The sequence below is a fragment of the Aphelocoma coerulescens genome, chromosome 18 (genome assembly GCF_041296385.1).
Source record: "Aphelocoma coerulescens isolate FSJ_1873_10779 chromosome 18, UR_Acoe_1.0, whole genome shotgun sequence".
NCBI lineage: Eukaryota > Metazoa > Chordata > Aves > Passeriformes > Corvidae > Aphelocoma > Aphelocoma coerulescens.
In genome coordinates, this window is record NC_091031.1 from 1,480,234 (window position 1) to 1,501,989 (window position 21,756).

The following is a 21,756-nucleotide window of genomic DNA, read 5'->3' on the forward strand; positions in this document are numbered from 1 at the left end:
TCAGCGTCCCTCGGGAGTCAAACGAGCTGCGTTCGGCTCCTTCAGCACGACTTAATCTCTCCCCAGCCCCCAAATAATTCTTCTTAAAGCCCTGACCGCTGCCTTGAGGGGAGGAGAAAGCTGAAAAGAAACTTTCAAACGTTACAAAAGAAACATTTTAGCGAAAACCCCGCAGTTTCAAGGGTGAGGCGTTGGAAATGGCAGTGGGAGGTAAGAGCAGCTGGTTCTCGGAGCGGGGGCTGTGCTCTGCCTCCTCCAGCCCACGGCCCCGAGCTGATCCCGGCTGCCGCTGGTCACACGCAATTCCCAAGGACAAAACAAAGCCCTTTACCCCAGGCTTCAACTCTGACCTTGCTGCGGCAGCACTAAAATCTGCTGGAGATGGACAACGCGGTGGCAAAGAGTTAATTCCGCCTCCCTCCCTCCTTCCCTCCCCCTCCCCTCTGTTTTTTACTCCTTTTCTTTCCAACTGGCCTGGTTTGCTGCGGAGAAATTGGGAAAACAAACAGCCAGTGGAGTTGGGGGGTGCTGGAGGGGGCCTGGAGGGGCTGCAGCCCCGGGCAGGAGGCACAGCCGGGGCTCCACCTTCTCCCTCCCATGTTTGGGGCTCCACGCTGGGGTGTTGGGGTGCACTCCCTGTTTTTGGAGCAGGAGAGGGCTGCTTGGAGGCTGTGGAAGCACCAGGGACCCTCATTTTCTCAGCAGGGAGAGGCTTTTTCTGCTATCATCTCTGCTGTTTTCCCTATAAAATCTTACCGTGTTTTTATTCAAATCTGGGTTTAGAAGCAGTTTGGGTGAAGAGCTGAGTTTTGCACCAAGTTAGGTTTGCTTTGTCTATTTTTGATTGTTGTTTTTAATGAGAAACACCCCCACTTCCCAAAATTCCAAGCAACTCTAAAGGTAACTTTGTAACATCCGCCGGTCCTTTCTGGAACTTTGTTCAGTTTCTTTGGCTGATTTCCCTGGAGCAGCTCGAGGAGAGGGAATACCGATAAAATGCAAATTTCCTGGTGAGCTCAGAGCTCTGCTCAGGGGTGCCGCTCCTGGTTCTGCTCCCTCCAGCAGAAACCTGGGAAAAACAGAGCTGGGGAGGGGGGAAGGTGGGATCAGGGGATGCTCTGAGCCCCTCTGCCCCCGCTGCCTCTGGAGAGGGAGGTGTCACCCCACCGTAGGCAGAGTGACACAATCAAACATTTAATGGAGCTTTAAGGGGCTGAAATAAGGGAGAGCCTGCTTTGATCTCCCCAGCTCTTGTCTGTGCCACGATCAGGGGGTAAATAGGGCTGAAAATGTATTTTTGCTGCTGGGGTAGCCCTGGAGCTCAGCTTTGCTCCCCTCCCCAGCCCTGGCCACTGGCGGTGCCCTCTGTGCCACTCAGGCACTGGCATTTCTCATCGATTATATAATGGCTGAGTGGGACTGGCAGGGCCAGCCAGGAGCTGGAACAAACCCTCCCCAAAAGGCTCCCTTGAGCTTCCTGAGGCAGCTGAACAACTTTCCAGCCCTTTGCCAAGACTGGGATGCTCCTGCCAGCGGAGGGGCTCGGGAGGGTGAGCACTGGGTGCCCGGGGTGGTGTTTGCAGGGCTGGGGGCACCGGAAGCAGCTGTGGGATCTCCAGGAGCGGCCCTGGAGCCGCTCAGGCTCGGGGGACGCTCTGAAGTTGGGGCCAGCTGGACTCGGCGCCGAGCTGCCTTTGAATCGGTGGGATCGAGGCTTTGGGAGCGGAGGCTGTGCCAGCCCGGGACTGAAAGGCTCCTGACCCGTTTCAGGCCAGCTGAGGAGGATTGTTTGCTCCTCACAGGTTGCCAGGAGCCCTTTGGGCTGTGGCACCGGCGTTTGGCCTCTCCTCGTGGGCGCTGCTGGGAGCCCACGGCGTGCAGGGGCCTCAGCTGTGGGACCAAGAGCATCTCCGTGTCCTCCTGAGCTCCCAGAGCTGCTGGAACCATCCTGGGATTTAATTAGGGCAGGCACAGGGAGGGTTTCTCTCATTGTTTGTACCAGGCTTGTGCCAACCTGTGTTCCTGTGGGTGCAGTGCCCTCGCTGACCCCCTCGCCTCTCTTGGGATGACACTGGAGGATGCTCAGGGACACCGGGGTGGCTCCAGCGTTCCCACCTCATGCCCTTCCTTCGTCCCCCACCCTGGCTGCTGCCCCAGCTCGTTCTCCCTGGTGCAACGTGGGAGATGCTGGCAGGAGGAGCTGCTCCATGGGAATGGGAAGGGTTTTGCTCCATGTGGGAGCATGTGGCTTGCAGGGCAAGGGTGACTGCGGGTGCCAGCGTGGGTGTGCAGGGGGCTGAGATGGTGCAAGTGACCCCAGGGACAGGGAAATAGAGGCAGGGCGGGCACAGCCATGAGGGAGGCATCGCTCTACAGCTGGGCAGGAAGGTGGCACTGGGGAGAAGCTGCCCCAGCCCCTGGGTGAGGGGAGCAGAGGCAGGGCAGGGCTGGAGCGGTGCCCTGGGGCAGCCGGGGCATTACGGGAGATGCAAATCCTGGGATTTGGGCACTCAGCATCACAAACTTTTGGGAACATCCTCAGGAGCAAGGGCAGATGGGCAGAGCCGGCTCCGAGGGGAGGGATGGGGAGAGCATCTTCCCATAAATCCAAATTATCAGGAGCAAAACTCGACTCCAGGTTGGAGTAATCGCGGTGCAGATCAGCTCTGCCTGCCCTGAGATTCCAACTCCTTTTGAGTTTCCTCACTGAACCCTGCACCATCCTCTGCAGGCTGGGGAGCACAAACCTCCTGCTTTGCAGCCTGGCATCACCAAGCAACCATGTCCTAAAATTCACAGCCCAATGGAGAGAACTTTGTTTACCAGGAAGAAAACCCTTGAAAAGGGGAATCTTTGGCGGAAGCATGACGGGATTAACGCCGGGGTTTCTTTAGGCACCGCTGTTGTTTTTCAGGGCCTGACCTCGGTGCTCTGGCTCGCTTTTGCCAAGCCACTCTTTCCCTGCCTAATTTAGAGCAGGGCTTTGTGCTGGGCTGGGAAGGGGGAGGCGGCAGGGCCAGGTTTGGCAGCGCAGGCGGGAGCCTGGGATGATCTGCTTTGGAGCAGAGGAGTCGGTCATTAGATGCTGTGCTGCCGCAAATCCTGCTGTAATTAATTTTCTCCTGAATTAATTAGAGGAATTGTGAAGGCAGGCTGGGCCGGGAAGGTGTGGGGGAAGTTTTCCAGGGTGATCTATGGTTTGTTGGCAGAGCAGGAATTAAATCTCCTTCCTCTGCCTTCCCAGGCTGTTTGCTGGAGCTGCTCTCAGCCACGACAGGGGTGGGCAGGGGTGACGGTCCTGGGCACAGCGTGTCCCTGGGGAAACTGTCCCAAATCCCAAATGCTGCTTCAGGCCGTTTTCCCTCTTTTTTTGTTTTTTTTTGTTTTTTTTTTTTTTTTGGTGTGTGTGGCTCTGGCATTGAAGTGGAGCAGGTGGGACACACCACCCTGAGGCTGAGCAGTGCCGGGCCCTGGCACCTGCGGGAGGGAGGAAATCCAGCCTCAATTCCAGGCTCCAGAAGAGAAGAGGATTTAGGGGGTGTCGGTTTGTTCTTGTTCTTGTTCTTTACCTCACTGGCATCTCCATGAGCTGCTGGGCAGGTGGGACAACACATTCCTGGGAAGGGTGAGGAAAATTCCTGCTGCTTTCGGCAGTGTCCGTGCTGGCTCCTGGCTGTGCAGCATCCCTCTGGATCTCACCTGCTCGGGGTGAGCTGGGCCGAGGGCTCTGCCTGCCCCTGAGCCCTGCTCCTGCTCCTTCCAGCCGCTCCGGGGGCGGTGGGAAGGGAGGGCAGGCTGGCAGCATGGGAATGTGGAGGCTTTTCAGCCGTAATTATCGGCCTCAATGCCGAGCGGGGGGAGTGCGGGGAGCTGGGAGCCAGGGGAAAACCCACGGGGAAAGCAGATTCCTCCTCCTCCTCCCTTGCCATGGAAGGGGAGCAGGCTGGGGGCGAGGGGAGGGATGGAAGGGATGACAATTCCGGGAGAATCCTCAATTCCCGTGCTGGGGGTGAAGGGGATGCTGTGTTTGCCGTCGCCTGCCGGCCAGCTGATCCTGGGGGATGAGTGCCGAGCCTGTGACTTGGAGTCAGGGTCCCCCAGCTGGCTCCTGATGAGCTCTGGCCGCGGCACTGCAATGCACTATTGCACCTGCTTAATTAACCCCAATTAGCCCCATGCTGGTGCCTCCAGGGGCACAGGTTGAGGGGAGCCGGGGCACAGCCCTCCCCAGCAGCTGGCGGCACCAGGAGCTGCTCGAGGCTCCCGTGGTGACACAATCCATGGGTTTGAGCTGAAATGGGGTTGGAACGTCCAAACCCGTGGCTGGAAGTGGGATTGGGTGTCTGTGTCTGTCACCCTGTGTCAGCTGGGGACAGATCCCAGATGAACTGTGACACAGGAATTAGGTAAAAGCCTGGGATCTGCAGATCCTTCCGTCCATTTGGGACCTGGATCCATTTGTGGGGCTGGAAATGGAGATGGCACTGCTGTTTGCCCCAGGTTCTCCGTGTTTCTCACCTCTGGTTCTCCCAGCCCAGTCTCACCGTCCCAATCCACTGTCAAATGTCTCTTCTCCTTAAATTTCATCAGAACTTTTATTATCAGGGATTTGGTACATCCTTCCTGCCAGATTCCCGGGGCAGGAATGCTTCCAGCTTTAATCCCACCTTGGACGAGCTGTGGCACATCCTTTGGCTCTGGCTTCATCCTCCACAGCACCCCAGCTGTGGGATCACAGCTGCTTTCTCCAGCAGCTCCCCCCTGGTGCAGCCAGGTCTGTGTGCACCCAGGGCTCCTCATTCCCTCATTTTTTCCCCAAATCTGGGAGATTTGTAAGGCTGTGTTGGGCAGGGGCTCAGGTTGCACTTCCAGGGGTTGGGCTGCTGTGGATCCTTGGTTTTCCAGCATTCCTGGTCCTTTCTGTGCCATCCTGCTGCAGGTGCAGGACCTGCTTCTCTCCCTGCCGGAGCCTTTGGGGCTCCGGAGCTGAGGGAAATCAAAGCCCCGAGGTCCCTGTGCCCCTGTGAATGGGAGCTTTGTCTCGGCAGAAAAGGCCTTGAAAGCGATCTGGGGGAAGGCGATTGTTATCTGCAGCTCCTGAACTGTTTGGATCCTGACTTTGTCAGAGATCTGGTAATTTAAACTTCAACCTGCTTATTAGAAATTTGAGAGAATAGTTTAATAATAAAAAGCAGATTTTTTTTCTCCCCTTTGTTCCTGTGCTCCTCTTTCTCCAGGCTGCTGGGGATATTTAATCGTCTGATACCCCCCCAGTCTCCACCTCCCTCTTGGCTTTTAGTTTTTTAAAGAATGGGAGAAAATGGCAAGAGGTTTCTTTTTGAGGGCTGCCAAGCCGGGCTGTCCCTGTAGTCCCTGAGCTTTTGGGAACGCGGAGAGCTGAAAGGAGCTGGAGGGAATGTCAGCTTCCCAGTTGTCCTTGCTTTAACGAGGCCTGGAAACCCATCCAGGTGCAGGGGTGCCCTCCAAGCAGGACCCTCCTGGCTGTGCTTGTTGGAAATGATACAAAGTTTAACTTTTTTTTAATTTATTTTTTCCCTCTCACAAAAGCTGTGTTCAGTTACATACAAACCAGCGCTCCGCTGCTGCGGATCCTCTCCGTGCTCTGACTGCTGCTCCTCTTCTTCCTCCTCTTTGTGCTTTTCCAACTTTGCCATGAGCTCTTTGGCGGGGTTGAAGGAACACAGGTTGGTTTGCTTGTCACAGATGTGGCAGCTCTGGGATTTACGATGGCGCTGGAGGGCACAGCTCTCACAGAAGCAGTGCCAACACTTGGTGACCACGAGGTTCTTGAAGGAACCCCTGCAGATGAAGCATTTGAAGGGCAGGTCCCCCTCATCGCTACTCACCTCATTGTTTCCATTGTCGTTGGCGCCCTGGTGCAGCTCCCATGGGATCTGCCAGCCGTGTTTGCAGTCCCAGCGCTCGTGCGGGAATTCGCAGCTGGCCCCAAAGGCACAGAACCCGGTCTCATTGTGGTCCTTGTGGAGCCGGGTGTCCCAGTGCACCCGTGAGTGCTCCGGAGCACGGATGGGCCCTGGCCCGACCGTTCCTGCAGAGGCGTTTCCCATCCGTGTGTCCTTGGGCTTCACACGCTGCTGGTAGCTGTTACTGCCACGGGAAATTTTATCATCTTCCTATCCTCTTGGCTCCTCCCTCCTCCTCCTTCCTCCTCCTCCTTCCTTCTCCTTCCTTCCTTCTCCTTCCTCCTCCTTCCTCCTCCCGTCTCCTCCTTCCTCCTCCTTCCTCCTTCCTCCTCCTTCCTTCCTCCTTCCTCCTCCTTCCTTCCTTCTCCTTCCTCCTCCTTCCTCCTTCCTCCTCCTTCCTTCCTTCTCCTTCCTCCTCCTTCCTCCTTCCTCCTCCCTCCTCCTTCCTTCCTTCTCCTTCCTTCTCCTTCCTTCTCCTTCCTCCTCCTTCCTCCTCCTCCTTCCTCCTCCTCCTTTCTCGTCCTCCTTCCTCCTCCTTCTCCTCCTTCTTCCTCCTCCTCCTTCCTCCTCCTCCTTCTTCCTTCTCCTTCCTCCTCCTCCTTCTTCCTCCTCCTTCCTCCTCCTCCTTTCTCCTCCTCCTTCTTCCTCCTCCTTCCTCCTCCTCCTTTCTCCTCCTCCTTCTTCCTCCTCCTTCCTCCTCCTCCTTTCTCCTCCTCATTCCTCCTCCTCCTTCCTCCGCCTGTCTCCTCCTTCCTCCTCCTGTCTCCTCCTTCTCCTTCCTTCTCCTTCCTCCTTCTCCTCCTTCCTTCTCCTTCTTTCTCCTCCTCTTCATACCATACTGTGGCTCCTGTGCCTTCAGGGCCAACAGGTTTTGACACCTCTTGGTTAGGGTTGGGGTTAGGGTTCCATCTTGCTTTGAGCTCACCTGACTCAGGGAATGCGAGGCCTCCCCGGATGATATTTCCCGTGTGCACTTGGAGCCCCTCACAATCCCAGAATCCATAGAGCGCTGAAAGCCCCGTCCCATCTGGGTCGCCAAAATTGTCACAGAAACTGCGGGAAAACCAAAAAACTCTCCAACAACATTTGCAGTGAAAATTATTCTGGCCAGGATGTTGTTCTGGCTGAGTTGTGACACAGAAACCGTTTCACCCACACGTAGCCCAGGTGGGCAGAGGAAATCCTTCCATCACATGTGAATTTTACCCGATTTTTCTCATATTTAAACAGCCAAAACCCACAGAGATTCATTGGTTCAATGTTCATTGGTCCCAAGTAGTGCAGTTCTTAGTATTTGGTTTCCTATTGGTTATTGATCCCTTCAGTGTTAATCAGGTTCTCATTCTTGGTTCTCTTATTGGTCTTTTCCCAGACCAGGCCTCTCTGACCATGCCAGGGGGGATGTTTGGAGCTGAGGTTTGTTAATTGTCCTTGATGGTTGTTATCTCTCGTGTCTCTTCTCTGCTACTCCCATTGAGATGTTCGGCTCATCAGGCCGAGCCTGGTGGAACAATGCCCTGAAAAGAAACTTCAAATTCCCTTCCCGGGGGGCAAAGGCAAGCAAAACTCATTAAAACCTAGTTTTTATGACTGAAGTGACATAAAATATTTAAACTCTGTATAATTTCCAACAGGCTCAGCCCACTGCCCTGTCCCTGCAGCTCTGTGGGAGGGCTGGGCTGGGGTTTGGGAACTCCCCCCAGCAATGATCCCCATCCAAGCGCCCCAGCTGGGCAGCAGCTCCCTGAGGCAGTGTTCAGACGTGTGTGGGTGGATCAGCATTGCCGCTGCCAGGGCTGGCACTGACCAGGGAGAATTAAAAGGGGACAGAGCTCAGACTGGTTTGCATATCTGGCAGATTAATGACCCTAATTGGGCTCCTTGGAAGGGAAAGGACAGAACTCATGGAATTACCTGTGCACCGTTGGGTCTGTGGGCTTGCTCAGACACTTTTATGGAGGCATTTAATCCCCAGGGATGTTTTCCAGGCTGTTTGGGGTGGGCGAGGGGACAGATTTTCCTTCTGTGATGGAGATGGGCAGTCCATGGGGAAAAGGGGAGCTGATTCCATGTCCTGGACAGCCCTGGGGAGAAGGGGAGCTGATTCCATGTCCTGAACAGCCCTGGGGAGAAGGGGAGCTCCATTCCCTGCACGTGGAGAGGCTCCTGAGCGATTTCCTGCTGGGCCTGGGTTATGTTGGTTCACTTTGGCTCCTGCTCTGGATGCCACTTCCATGACATCATTTGGCTGTGGCAGAGTGGAGGAGGTGAGACACTTGGGAGCGATTATCTCGTGCAAATAGCCCTGGGTAAACAGACTCGGGGCACTATTGACACTGAGACTGTTTCTCTTCCGAATTTCCTGCTGGGGGGACTTTGCCAAGTAGCCAAAAATGGGGTTTGGGCGGAGGGAACCCACACTCCTCAACCCAAAAGTTTAAATTTCAAGTCAGGGCATGGAGCTGCTGTCATCCAGGTAATTGAATTTGCAGTTCCTGGCGTAACTTCCACGTGGGAGCTCGGCCTAGGACTAATTTTGGGAACTGAGTGTCTTTAGGCTGTTTGGGGTAGCTGGGATGGTGCTCTGAGGTGCTCACCTTTACACTGCCAAACTGGGGGTCCCTGCCTGGACGGAGCTGATTTTCCTGGGTTGAATTCTCCTGGAGAGACACTGAAATAGTGCTGTGATGTGCCCTGGGGTTGCTTCTTACCAACATGGCTGAGGAGGGATGAACTGGATCCCTGCGGATTGCTGCACCTGAGCTGGGGCAAGGAGGAGTTCTCCCACCTGCAGGGCTCCCCGTGCCCCCTGGCAGTGCCAGCAGCAGCTCTGCCCTGTGAGCCCCACGGATCAGGAGCTCTGGCTACATCCCAGGGTGAGCAGATCCTCTGGGCTGGCAAACTTTAACCACCGGAGCCCGTTTTTTATTAACCTGGATTTCCTCCTGCTTCCCCCATTACCTCTGCAGGAAAGAATCTGACCCCGAGCTCTCAGCATCACCTTCAGGGATTTTTGTTGGTTTTTTTTTTATTCCCCCCCCCCATTGCTTTGTGGTTTGGGTGAAACTCTGCAAACCCTTCCCGTGGTAGCCAAGTGTCCCTGCTCCCTCCTGCCTTTGTCAGGCTGCTGGGAGCGCTTTGGAGCTGGCACAGCAGCGGCCTTAAGCCTGTCAGAGGAGCCTCTTAATTAAATTTGAAAAGTGCTGGGCTAAGAGGGTTTGCTGAGCCAGTCAGGTGCTGGGCCATGGGCCCGAACGACTGCCACAGGCTTGCACTACCACCCACAGCCCTGATCCCCAGGACATGTGCACAGATTAGGGAGAAATCCCTCAGCAATGAGGGGGTTTTAACTCCTTCCAGCTCCGGGCGTTTTTCAGGGAGCTCCTGGAGCCAGGTCCTGCCTGGGGGGGACACCCAGGGCTGGATCAGCCAGAGCAGTGGCAGGGACAGCACCTGCATCCCCCAGCTCCAGCTGGAGGTGTCCTGCACGCCTTCCTGGCAAGCACAGCCTGGCCAGGGACAGCGCCATGCCAGCACTTCCTTGGGATGTGGCACGGGACAAAAGGAGGAACATTCCCAGGGCTGTGGCTGCACTAAAGGAGGGAGGTCGGGGTCACTGCTTTGCTGAGCAGGGAAGGAGTGGAACAGTCTCCCGTGGGGAAAGCTCTGGGCAAAGGAAATCATCCCTTTCTCCTCGCTTCATCCCAACCCATCCGTGTCCAGCTTCCCGGGGAGCTGGGCCTGCCCAGCCTGCAAAATGTTCCCTGGCAAATGCCAAATAGAGAAATCAATAACCAGGCTGTGCTTTGAGCCCTCCTGGCCAGGCCTGGCTCCAGCTCTGAGCTGTTTTCTGGTGCAATTTTGGGAACCCCCTCCTTTAATCCTCATGTACATCCAGCTCACGCAATTGCTGGAGTTTTGCGGATTCTGAAATAAGGAAGACTTGCTCAATATCCACGTGGAGGGGAAAAACCCCCAAATCTGAGCAGCCCAGTGCCCGTCCTTGAGGCCCCTGGGCTCTGCCTGGGAGGCTTTACAGGGAGGTGTTCCCAAATACGGGGGTGAAGCTGGATCCTGGGTGTATTCCCAAGGTTTTCCGTTTGGTTTCTAAACCTTGGTGGTTTTTCTGGGCTAGGGGAGAGCTGGAAAAAGCCGGGTAGGGCTGCACACACAGAGATGTGGGACTGCACCAGCAGCACCAGTGGCTTTGTCCCAGCTCCCAGTTCCTGCCTGGAGCTTGGGCTGCTGGCTTGGGGCAGGATTCCAAAGGAAAATGCAGCTCAACAAAGGCTGTTGGAGCCTCCTTCCAGCCTGGAGTGGGGCTGGAGTCAGGCTGTTTGGGTCTCCTGTTAAATCCCACGTTCCCAAGGAGCCTCTGGCATGTTCCAGAGCCGGGCCAAAGCCAACAATCCTCTCCAGTTTCAGGAAGTTGGGAGCTGTCACAGGACAGGTGACACGGGTGACAGCCAAGGGCAGCCCTGGCGGGCGGTGTCACCCACCTGGGCAGGCTGTGCTGGGGGCTTGCTCAAGGTGGGTTCAGGCTGTCAGCTCAGGGCTTTGGGGCTCTTGGGGCTCCTGGCCTTGCAGCCAGCCCTGTCCGTGGGTGAACTTCCCACGCTGGCTGCAGGGAATTCCATTTCCTTCATGGCTCAGTCATTCCCCCAGGAAGAGGGGAAATCCCTCCATTGCTTCCCGAACAAGGAATGGGGGGAGAAGTTTTTCTGGGCTGTTCCTACTCCTGTACCTTTAGATGAGGGCTGGGGGAACACTTTATGGGCTGGAAGTTTTACTTTCATGTTTTTCTGGAAAACTCCAGGCTCTGGATGCCCCTCTGGATGCAGCCCGGTGTCCACCCTGGTTCACTGTGATCCCAGCTCCTCTCTTACTCCAGCTCTGGTGGTTTTGGGCTCCCAAGGAGGCCAGGGAATTGTCTGAGCCCTGTTGGCAGCCCCTGGGATGTGCCAGCCCGGGCACGGGGAGAGGTTCGGCAGCTCTGCAGGGCTGGGAATGCCGGTCTCCCTCACTCCAGGGGATCCCGAGCTGCAGGAGCTCCTCCCCAGACGCAGGAGGGAGGAAGGATGTGTTTTATCGAGGTGAGTCCCTGCTGTTTGAGTTCCTGCTCTGGAGCTTGGTGTCATCTCCAAACCAACACGGGAGGTAAACACTGACTCTGGTTGGGTTTAGTCCTTTCTCTTTCTCCTCTTATTTAACTTTTCGATTCCTCCAACTGTGGCTGAAGCCAGGAGTGCCAGCAGATGTACGGGTGTGTTTGGGGGAGGCTCTGCTGCTGGGCCCTTCCTGGAATCCCACAGAAGCCCAAAAGAGCAGGAAACATTTTTCTAAGGCAGCCGAAACGAGTCCTCCTTTAATAATACTGCAAGGTGTGAAAAACCCCTCTGGTATTTATGAGCAGATGTGATTCAGGACTAATAAAGGCCTGAGGAGCTGTCAGGAGGTCATGGGGATTGATGAATCATCTGCCAGATACCATGGATTTATCAAGCTGAGCTCATCTCAAGCTGAAACCGATGCTGGTTTTATGGTGGTGTCTGGTGGCAGTGGGACTTGGGGACGCTGGGCGAGTCCAGAGTGTCCCCAAGAGGAGCAGAGACCTGGCTGCCATGGAGGGACTTCACCGGGAAGGAAACCTGAGCTGCCAGGAGCCAGGGCTGCAGCTTTGAGGAGGAAATTGATATTTCTGTTGAGCCGTGCAGAGAAAACAAATCTCACCCCCAGGAGCCGCCTTCAAAGGGAAAAACTTCCTGCCCTGGGAGCTGCCAAGGGCTCAGCGTTAACGTGGCACCCGCGGGCCTGGGGAGAGTCTGCAGGGAATCAGGGAATGATTCGGGTTGGGAGGGACCTTAAAACTCATCCACTTCCACCTCCCACTGTCCCAGGCTGCTCCAAGCCCCAGTCCAGCCTGGCCTTGGGCACTGCCAGGCATCCAGGGGCAGCCGCAGCTTCTCTGGGAATTCTATTCCAGGGCCTCCCCACCCTCACAGGGAGGAATTCCTTCCCAATATCCCATCTAAATCCAGCCTAAATCCTTATCCCAGATCACCAGAGAGCCCCTGAGTTGATGTTCCCTGGTCTCTCTTCAGTTTGAAAAGTCCCCCGTTGCTTTTACCAAACCCTTTCCTGCTGCTCCTCTTCCTCTCCATGGTTTTCCTCCTCTCTTTCTCCCCTCTCCTCTCCCACTCTCCCTTGCTTGAAATTCAGGGAAAGTATGTGCAGCCTCCCCGAGAGAACATCTTGGCAAAGTCGTAACTTGTTAAGCGCCGTAATTAAAATATTTCTCTCATTAACTTGGAAACGAGGTTTCTTCCTGAATTATACTGGATTCCCCCCCCCCCCCCCCCCCCCCACTAATTAAATTGCCAGTTTCAACAAAACTGCCTCAGATCCATGGGATCCCAGGCTGGTGGAGAACCAACAGAGCAGGAAAATCCTTCTCCAAAGGGACGCGTTCCATGCCCTGTCCTTCCCTGCCACATGGAGCATCCTCCCCTCTGTCAACCTAAAGCAGCAGCAGGACCCAAATGTTCACAGCTCCTGGGAACTGTAGGAAAAGGAGGAATATTGGCCAGTGGCTTTGGTGATTTGCTGGCTGTTTAAAGCTTTCCCTGCAGGAAAATCCCGAGAGGGAGGTTATCCATAGGATAACCACTGGAAGTGCCGTTTTCTGAGGGAGCTATTGAGGAGTTTTTGGCATCAGGATCGGTGCAGATCTGGTTCTGTCCTGGTGCTTTTCCCTGCCTGGTCCTGGAGATTCGTCCTTGCTGGGCGCTGAGCTGAGGGAAGGCTGGTGCGGGATCGGGGAGCTCGGCTGGGTTATATTTGAGCATCTGCTGGACTTGGTCCTCAGGATTCCTTGGAGTGTTGTCCCAAACTCATCCCACCAGAGCTGGGGGGCTCTGAGAGGAACTCCCCCTCAAATTTATCTCCCTGCTGGTCACACCCAGGGAGTTTCTCGCTGGATGTTGTCAATCACCATTTAGGAAAACCTTTAACCCCCCAAGATTCCCTCCCTGCCCCTTCCCGTGCGCTCCCAGTTCCCAGCTCCTCCCAGACTGGGCAGGTTTGGCCTCTGCCGGTCCGGCTGTCCCCCGAGCTCGTTTTCCCCCGTGTTTTCAGCATTCCCGGTGGGATGAGGGGGAGCAGCGCTCACGGGGTGCTGCCAGCTCCCTGCAGCCCCCCGGGACCTCCCAGGGGACCCCCCAAACCCTCGCTGTGCTGCCCTGGCAGTTCCCATGCCGGGATCCCAGCCGGGTGTTGCTGCCGGGCCAGGGGTGCGGTTCAGAGCCAGGACAGCCTTGTGTACACATCACTCTGGCAACATTTAGGTAAAAACCTTTGCGAAGCACCGGCTGCATATTATGGGCTGTTCCCTTTCCTCCCTGTGCTCCCCCACGTTAGCCCCAGGTGCGGGGAACACCCCGGCTGGGTTAATCACCTCCAAATCTCCACCTCGCACAGGTTTCTTTTTAAATAATTGCCTTTTTTTTTTTTTTTTTCTTTTTCTTTCTTTTTTTTTTTTTTTTTTCTAAGTTCTCTCGGTTCCAAACCCCGCTGCGGCTCTCTGAGGTCTCCCAGGGGTGTGAGCAGGGTGGACCTGGCTTGGGCTGACTCAAAGCGCCCCGGGGCTGTGGGGCCGGGATGGGTGGCCCTGGGATTTAGCGATTTCTCAGCGGGGTTAATCCAGCGGCACCGGGAGCTGCTGCGTGAGGCTGCCTGAATGCGGCCGGGGCCAAACCTGTCACAACTGATTTAGCCAGGGAGCAGTGAGGGAGCTGAGCTGAGTGGATAAGTCAAGCCACCAGCCCGGACCTGTATTTTAGGATGGATGCAGGCTGCCAGCTCTCCTTGGGCTCCCAGGGGAAGCGCAGGGGCTGGAGGAGGTGACGCCCGTGCCTGGGGACATTTTCCTCTCCAAGCAGCTGTGACAGTCCTTGGCACACTGGGACGCAGGGCTGGCATTGATCTCTCTGCTCATATCCGCATTTTTGATGAGGCTTTCTGTATATTCAGGAGGCTTTGAAAGAGCAAAGCCCCACTAAGAACTGGCTTTAAAAGCCCATTTTAAAGACCCTTTTAAAAAGGGGCTTTCCAAGGCCAGGTTGGATGAGACTTGGAGCGCCCTGGGATGGTGGAGGGTGTCCCTGCCCACGGCAGGGGTGGAATGGGATGGGATTTAGGGTCCTTTCAAACCTAACCCAGTCTGGGATTCTGTGATACCAGACCTGGCAGAGGGTGGGCGTAGCAAGGCTGAGCTCGTGGGTCACTCACTCGGGCTTTTAAAAAGGGTTGTTTTTACTGATCTGCTCTTATTTGGGGACTCTCAAATGATTTCCTTAAACTCTAACCTAAGTGTGGTGATGGAACGATGAACTGCAGGGATGTCCTGTTGTGCTGCTTTCTGGGGTGAATCTCGGTTTTGGAACATTCTGGGGCTTCTGCCCTTAAAAATACGACACTGTGTCCTGGGATGCAGAGACTCCTGATTTTTGCTGCTGGGCTCACCCCTTTTCCTCTGTGTATCCCTGTTTTCCCTGTGCAGAACTGGAATTTTGCCTCGCCCCCTGCCAGCACATTGCAGAGTCTGTTTGATGTCGCTTTTCCTGCTGGGAAAGGAGCGGATCTGGGAAGGAGCAGATAAATCCCCCTGTGCCTTTGCGTTGCTGTTGTCCAGGCCACTTGGAACATGGATTTTTCCAAGGAGCTGCTTGGCGGCATCCAGAGCCACCACAAAGAGGGAACAGCGTGTCCAGTCTTGTCCCTGCACGCTGTTTGCTCCCTGCTGCGCTCCTGGGAGGGAGCAGCGTGCCCAGGGCCACCGGGCACCCCGGGGCTCCTGGCCTGGGCATGCAGGGATGGACCAGGGCTTGCTGCGCCTTGCCATTCCTGGCGACATTCCCGGTGACATTCCCGCCTCTCCAGGGACAGGCTGTGTTCAGAGCAGTATCAAAATCAGATTTTCCTCGTGGCAAAGAGGCAGGATTTTGGAGGATATCCCTTAAGTCAGCTCCCCGCCGCAGGTTTGTCCGGCTGCATCCCTGAGCAGTGGCTTGGTGTGGCAGTGCCAGCTCAGCTGCTGGAATTTGTTGGCTCTGCCGGAGCCTTTTTGAGGCAAGATGTTTTTGCACCCAGGATTTCATCACAAGCCCTGCTGTCAGTCACCTGTAGGTGAATGACTCTCCAAAACCCAGCCCTAGATTGGAGGAAATGATAAGCAGCTCTGCTCGTCCTAAAACCCTGCTTTTTTTCACTCTCTTTAATAGAACACTGGGTAAATAATTATTGGCCTCCCATGGCGCGGAGTGGGCGTGGAGGGGCAGAAGGTGGCCAGGGAATGGTTTCAGTTCTGCGTTTGGTGCAAAGCCAGAGGTTTCCATGGGCAGCCAGCACTGCCCCTGCCACATTCCTCCGGCTGGGAGGTGCCAGGGGGGGTTCCCAAAGGTGAAAATGCCCCTGAGTTGCTCCAGGAGCTCTGAATTCCAGCCCCCTCCGCACCTCCAGTGGGTGATGGACAGACCCCCGTGGAGGCTCCTCTCCTTCAGGGCCACCTGGAAACGCAGCTGGGCTTCCCCCCGGCTGCTCAGGGGGAATGGCTCTGGTTTCCTGCAGGAATGACTGAACAGGGTGAAGTTCTCTGAGCAGGCACCGACCCCGAGCCAGCCTGGGAGCGGCTCCTCCCTGGCAGCGCTGTCCTGGCTGGAGACTGAGCCTTTAATTGGGCGCAAGGCATCAGGGATTAAACCCCAATTTCCAGCCCTGCCACGGGGTTGGCAGGTATTTGAAGGGTTGGCTCGGTGCAGAGGCAGCAGCTGAGCGGGGGGAGTGCTCAGGGGGGAGGTGATGCCCCTTTCCGAGAAGGTGGTGGATATGTGAACACTCCCAGAGACACCCAGGGCTGGCAGCAGCCAAATTCCCACTGGGAAGGGAAGTGTGGGGGTTTAATTCCGAGTTTAAATGCTGTGCAAAGAGGCACAGAGTAAATTCTCCATCCCTTGGAGCCTTCAGCGGGAGCAGGCAGCTTTCTGAGAGCCCTGCTGTCACTGCTGGCAGAGCTGATCCACCACGGCAGCTCCCAACCCTCCTGGCCACAGGAATTCCTGGAAAAGCAGCTCCCAGGGAGGCTGGGGGTCAATCCCGGGGTCAAATCCTCATGCTCTGGGCCGTTCCCTGGGGCTGGCTCTCCAGGAACAGGCTGGGCCCAGCACACAGCTCCTTTCCCCACCCCCGTGCTCCGACCGCTGTCGCTTTTCTCCCCCGCTCCTTTCCAAGTGTTTTCTCCGACAGTTGCTTGTTATAATTGGGATTTTTTCCCCCTCCCTTCCCTCCCTGGCTGTCGTTACCTGTTCCAGCCCTCAGGCAGCGAGCTCGGAAATGCATTCGCTGGGGTTTGCCCCGGCCTGTCCCACAGCCCAGCGCAGAGGATGCTGCGTGCATCTCTTTTTTGGCGTTCAGGGGTCGTTGCAGCTCGACAGAGCTTCCTCCCACCTCTGCTGCGTTCTCTTCCAAAACTACCCGCTGAAAAGAACAGAGGGATGAGCGGGGGAATGATGCTCCTCGTGCCCTGGTGGGGACTCCTTGGGTGCACACCCTAAAAACCGCGTTTGGAATCTCCGCCTGCGGGATCTGCGGGGCCGCAGGTGGGGTCTGTGTGATGCTGGGTTTCTGTCGTTATTTATCAGCTGAAAATGAGCCTCAAACTGCCCCAGGGCAGGTTCAGGTTGGACATCAGGAGGAATTTCCTCATGGAAAGGGTTTTTGGAAGGGGCTGCCCAGGGGGGTTTGGAGTCCCCATCCCTGGAGGTGTCTGAGGAAGGGCTGGATTTGTCACCTGGCTCTTGGCTGGGGACAAGGTGGGGGTGGCTCAAAGGCTGGAATCGATGATTTTGGAAGCCTTTCACAACACATTCAGTGGTTAAATGGACAATTCCCACCTTTTCCCTGGGAATATTCAGCTCTCAGCCAGCTCAGGGCAGACAGATTTGTTCCCAGTGCCACGGATTTTTCCATCTACACCTAATAACATCTTTAGCTGTGTGTAATTAACTCGGGAGTGATAGGCTGGTAATTACCCTGGGAGAAGGATTGTGCTTATCTTCATCTCAGGAACTTTATTAACCAGGAGGTTCTGGACCATTTTGGGACATGTTGAAATGTCTGGATCGGCCCCGGGGTGTCCCCAGGAGCAGATGGGCCCAGGGACAAATCCACCCTTCTCATCCTTCCTCAAAACTCTTGGATTCTCCTGTTTCTGTGTGGTTCTAGGTGGCATTGGAGGGGTGGGAAGGAGGAAATCTGTGCTTGGCTTGTGGTGGCTGTGCCGTGTAGGAAAGAGGCTCCTAAACCAACCCCACGATGGGAAACGACTGCTCAGCCCTGGAAGTTGATCACTGAGGCTTCTCCTGTCCAGATGAGATGGAACCATCACAAACTCGGGGGTGCGTTGGGCATTCTGTGAGAAAATTAAAGAAATGAGGGGTTTGGCTCGTGGGGGAATAAACTTGGGGGCTCTGGGTTTTTTGGTGTTCAACTCTCACCAGATTGTTTTTATTATTCCTCTGACTGGGAAACACAAATTGAGCTGGTTAAATGGAGGTGACTCAGAGCCTTTTTCAGGTGTTTTGAGACAAATAAAACCCTGCAAGGTGCCCTTGGGGGTTAGACCCGGGACTGATGCCAGAGGCTGATGTTATTTGAGGGATTCCTGGCCTAATTTTGCTCTCAGCGTTTCCCCTTGGAATTGTAGCTCCTGCCAGAGGCACCTTGAACTGGGAGATGAGGCGCACCTCGGAAAACAGCGTGATTTCATGTGGATCTTGGGCATCATTTGTAATTGCCCTGGTGGTGTGAACTCCGAAATCTTGGGCATTGGGATGTTGAGTTTTGTGCCTGCCTTGGAGTCCAGGACTTTTTGGAGACTTGTGCTGCAGCAGCAGCTGCAAAGGGGATCCTGGGCGGGCTGGATGCAGGATTCAGGCGCAGGATGAGGTGGGAATTCAGGCTGGATGCAGGATTCAGGTGCAGGATGAGGTGGGAATTCAGGCTGGATGCAGGATTCAGCTGTAAACGAGGTGAGAATTTCCCTCGAGGTCCATCTGATGTCCCAGGTGCCACCCATGGGTGACTTCAGGTGTCCTGTGAACACCTGGGCACCCTAAACTTCGGAACAACGAGGTGGTGGCCAGGTTAATAAATGTAAAGGGAATTGGTGAGCGAGGAAATAAAAGCCAGGCTGGTTAAATAATTTATCTGGTAATTAATTATTTTTCCCTTGTCGTTGGAGGCGTTAAGGGAGGAAGAATGGGGCATTGATTAGGGCCCTGCTCTGGAAAAGGAGGTTGGGTTGTTCCCTGGCTTGGAGAAATCTGGGGAAGTCATTTCGTCTCTTTGTACTCCTGCTGTTTTGAGGCTGATTAGAATAAATTATAATTGTGTAATTACAATAAATTCTTCCCCATGAGACACTCATGGGGACGAAAATACCTTGTTATACTCCAAGTCGAATATTGATCGTATTAGGAGTCAATATGGAGCAGGAATAGTGCTGGGGAAATCATGGAATTAGAGAATATCCTGCGTTGCAAGGGACACAAAAGGCTCGGTTTAAATGGGTGTTTAAGACAATTCCAACCTGAATTAAGGGATTTGTGATGCTCCTGTGCAGATGGAGAGGGCCAGGCTGGGAACACAAACCCTCCTGGGCTATCCCAGAAAATCCTGATGAGCATTAACAGCTCGGGTTTATAAACTCTCCCAGGTTCAACGCGTGTTTTTATCAGAATTGTTCTCCTGAGGAATGGAATCTTTGTCTTTTCCACTTTTTGATGTCTCCCAGTCCAGCCTGGGACCATCTTTGTGTTGGGCTCATTGAGGGATGCTGACCTTGAAGAAACTAAAGGAGATGCTAAAGGCAGGACAAAAGCATGAGGGAAAACCAAGTGGAAATGAGATTTTTCCTGCTGAAACCACAGGGCTCCATAATGACCTGGAGCCCGTGACCACAGAAGTGCCCTGGAAGCTGCCAGAGCTTTCCAAATCCCAGGACTCTGCATCCTCCCAAATCCAGGTGCTCAGGGTACCGAGGGCTTCTGGCTCTGCTGGAACCCTGAATTTCAGGGAGAATCCCTGAATCCCTTTTAGGACAAAATTCCAGCAGGACCCTTTTTGTTATTTTTCCTCTTTGTGGGGCAAAATCCTCCCCTCCTGCCCCGTTTAGTTCTACCCCAGCTGGTCCCTCCTGTGAGCCCTGGACCCGTGAGAAGTCCCCGTGAATCCCCGGCTGCCACCTCCGCCCCCGGCTGTCCCCTGCCTGCTCCCTGCGCTGGCAGTTCCCAGCCTACGTGCTGAGCCGGGGAGTTAAAAAGGTAAAATCTGAAACCCGATCCCCCGTGACCTGTCTAATCCTGCTCCCCGGCACAGCCAGAGCTGAAATTCTCGTCCTGCCAAACAATGACTCGAGAGACGACAGGAGGAAGATGAGAATCTGCAGGGATTTATTTGTATTTTTTTTTTTTTTTCTGCTCCATCTCCTGTCTTTTTTTTGGGGCTGAGCGCTGCCAGCTGGAGGGCAGGGGAGGCGAGGAGGAGTTTGGGGTTGGACCCCTCTTGGTGGGAGACTTGGGAACGGTTTTAGGCAGCCCAGCCTAAATCAGCTGTGCTGGAGGTGAAGGGCTCGGGGTGAGGAGTGAAACCCTTCACCCAATCTGCTGGTCGTGGTGGGTTCCCACCTGGGGAGCTCCCAGCAACTCCCAGATATTTCCAGGTTGGGCTGGAAAGGAGTCTTTGGTATTTTGGGCTGTGCTGGGAGAGGCTGAGCTTTGCAGGCTCCTCTGGGACAGCAGCTCTGCCCCTGCCGGGGTCACCCCTGGAGCTCCAGGCCAGGACTGGTCCTTCCTTCCCCTCCCCAGAGCTCGTGTGGGATCCGGGAGCTGCTTGGGATTGTCTGTGCACGGCCAGGAGCTGGATGATGGAAAGGTTTGGGTTCGAAGGGACCTTAACGATCATCCCAAGGAGATGATCCCTGTTCCTTCCACCTCAGGGTATTCCATGAGCCATCCCAAGCTTCCATGTCCATATGTCCATGGATTTTCCTGCCATTCCTTGCTCTGTGCACGTATCCGTGTGCAAAATCCAAATTTTTGGCCGTTGTATGAGACTTTTCCTCTAGATTAGTGTTGAGGAAAAACTTCCCTGTCCCGAGCCTCGAGGCCAGTCCCACCAAACCCACCTGCAACGGGATATTTTGGAAAAGCATGAAGGATAGTTTGGAAAAGCAGCCTCTGGAATGGGAACCAGCTTGGATTCCAGGGGTTCTGCTCTGCTGGAATTACTCCACCCTGTGTAAGCTCGAGTAGAGGGAGAGAGGCATCCCTCAAACTGTGTCATCCTCACTCCTGGGCGCTGCTCTCCTGTCGGGGCTCTGCTTTTCCCTGTCCCAGAACCTCCAGCTTTGCTGCTCCATGGAATTGAACCAAACCTGCCGAGCCATTCCCGGCTGCATTCCTCGAACTGAATCCTTCTGCAGCCTTTTGGCTGCATCCCATAATTCCCTTCCTTATTTTTTTAGGCACAGCACCCTCCAATCCATGCCATATTGCCAATCCTGTTGATGCAAGTGGCACGGGGTTGTAGGAAGGGAAGGCTTGGAGAAATGTGGAATTAATCCAAGGTCGATTCTGTGGCGCTGGCAGAGGTGACTCGGGGTGTTCCCTGGAGGAGCAGCCCCTGTACAGAAGGGTGTTTGGGGTTTGGTGGGGTGCTTTGGGGTTTGGAGGGTGTTTGGGGTTTGGAGGGGTGCTTTGGGGTCTGGAGGGGTGCTCTGGGGTTTGGAGGGGTGCTTTGGGGTTTGGAGGGTGTTTGGGGTTTGGTGGGGTGCTTTGGGGTCTGGAGGGGTGCTCTGGGGTTTGGAGGGGTGCTTTGGGGTCTGGAGGGGTGCTCTGGGGTTTGGAGGGGTGCTTTGGGGTTTGGAGGGTGTTTGGAGTTTGGAGGGTGTTTGGGGTTTGGAGGGTGCTCTGGGGTTTGGAGAGTGCTTTGGGGTTTGGAGGATGTTTGGGGTTTGGAGGGTGCTCTGGGGTTTGTTGGGGTGCTCTGGTGTTTGGAAGGTGCTTTGGGATTTGGAGGGGTGCTTTGGGGTTTGGAGGGTGTTTGGGGTTTGGAGGGTGTTTGGGGTTAGGAAGCTCCGTCTGGAGCTCTCCCCCGTGCCAGCCGCATCCAGCAGCAAACGCTTCTCATGGAATTCCTGCAGCCCGGGCTCTGTGATGGAAAAAGTGCCCCACCTTCAACGCTCCGGGATTACTCACGGGTGCAAGGCTGGTAATTAAGAGAGTTAAACCCGGCTTTATTGCCCGTCACTTATCACCCAGCCACGGGGATATCTGAGGGATGCATCAGAGGCCGGCCGGATGTGCCGGCTTCCCACTGAGGGGAGAGAGGTCACCTGCCTTTCCAGGGGGTTTTTCCCGCTTTAAATAGAATTTTCCTCCTGTCCAGGAATGTTTTGACACCGCAGGTTATGGAGTGCAACCCTGCAGTTGTGATGAGAGCTGAAATCTCCAGTGGTTTCATCACGATTTTGGTCTCTGTGGAACCTTCCAGCACCTCCTGATCGCTTCTGCCGCCAGAAGCGTTGCCAGGCTTCACCCTGCTCCAGACAACGCAGAGGTGGTGCCGGATCTGCCTCCTCGCTGCCAGCCTGCAGGGAAGGCTCTGGGAACTGTGGGATTTGCTGATTCAGCTGCTTAAAAGGGAATTTTGAGGCACCCTGGGCATCCAGGGAACAGGGTTACAACACCTGCGCTGC

At 55.1% G+C, this 21,756-nt stretch overlaps 1 pseudogene; it reads right to left on the reverse strand.

Annotated features, from left to right (window-relative positions):
* Window positions 1-1,028: 1,028 nt before the first annotated feature.
* LOC138120328 (E3 ubiquitin-protein ligase RNF113A-like) lies at window positions 1,029-6,948 on the reverse strand (annotated as a pseudogene).
* Between the last annotated feature and the right edge of the window lie 14,808 nt (window positions 6,949-21,756).